Below are 681 nucleotides of genomic sequence, written 5' to 3'. Positions count from 1 at the left end.
TTATTTATGTAGTCATCATCACCCTCTTCATCACTGTAATCATCCAAATTGTTTCTCTTGTCTTCATTTGTGATGAGTTCGATCATTGCCCTGTGAGAAAAGAATCGGGAAATTACTTAGGATCAAACTACTCAGCCTCGGACATTTGAGGACAGGACATTTGAGTAGCTAGACACCAATAGTGGTATTATCAGTGTAACAAGATTAGTGAAAAATGGGAATTGATTGCAAAGGAGGCACTTAGTAATACTGTGATACCCACGGTCTAGCTAGGGAACGTTAAACAGTGAATAGACTAGCATCTATCTGTGGAACTATAATCAGGGAGGAGAATAGTTAGTTAACCCTAACCAGCCTATCTAGTTGGCTGTTTTCCAAAGGGTTATCTCCGCTTTAAAAGAACAAGCACAAGTCCTCACGATGATTGACTGCGTTCAGGAGGAGCCAATTAAACATGGCTAGAGACCATCACCCCGGTGTATGACTGATATAAAACGGTATTCTTTATTCTACCATCACCATTCGGCTAAAACCGCTACAACAACTGTGATACCCACAAAAAGGCTCTGCTTTACCACAGATAATTAATGATAAAATCTACTTACTGCAAGATATTGCCCTCATTAGGATCTCCCCAGGCTGTAGTTCCCGGATGTGATAACTTGTGAGCAAGCAACATAT

At 40.5% G+C, this 681-nt stretch overlaps 1 long non-coding RNA gene across 1 annotated transcript; it reads right to left on the bottom strand.

The window, feature by feature from the left end:
* Positions 1–8: 8 nt before the first annotated feature.
* On the bottom strand, positions 9–681 carry LOC113473422. The gene is made up of 2 exons (XR_003395399.1): positions 606–681; positions 9–90 (listed from the first exon to the last, which is right to left on the bottom strand). It is a non-coding gene; the product is annotated as an uncharacterized LOC113473422 (long non-coding RNA).

This window comes from Diaphorina citri, unplaced genomic scaffold (assembly GCF_000475195.1).
Source record: "Diaphorina citri unplaced genomic scaffold, Diaci psyllid genome assembly version 1.1 scaffold30131, whole genome shotgun sequence".
NCBI classification, from domain to species: Eukaryota; Metazoa; Arthropoda; class Insecta; order Hemiptera; family Psyllidae; genus Diaphorina; species Diaphorina citri.
This window is presented reverse-complemented; position numbering and strand designations above follow the sequence as displayed.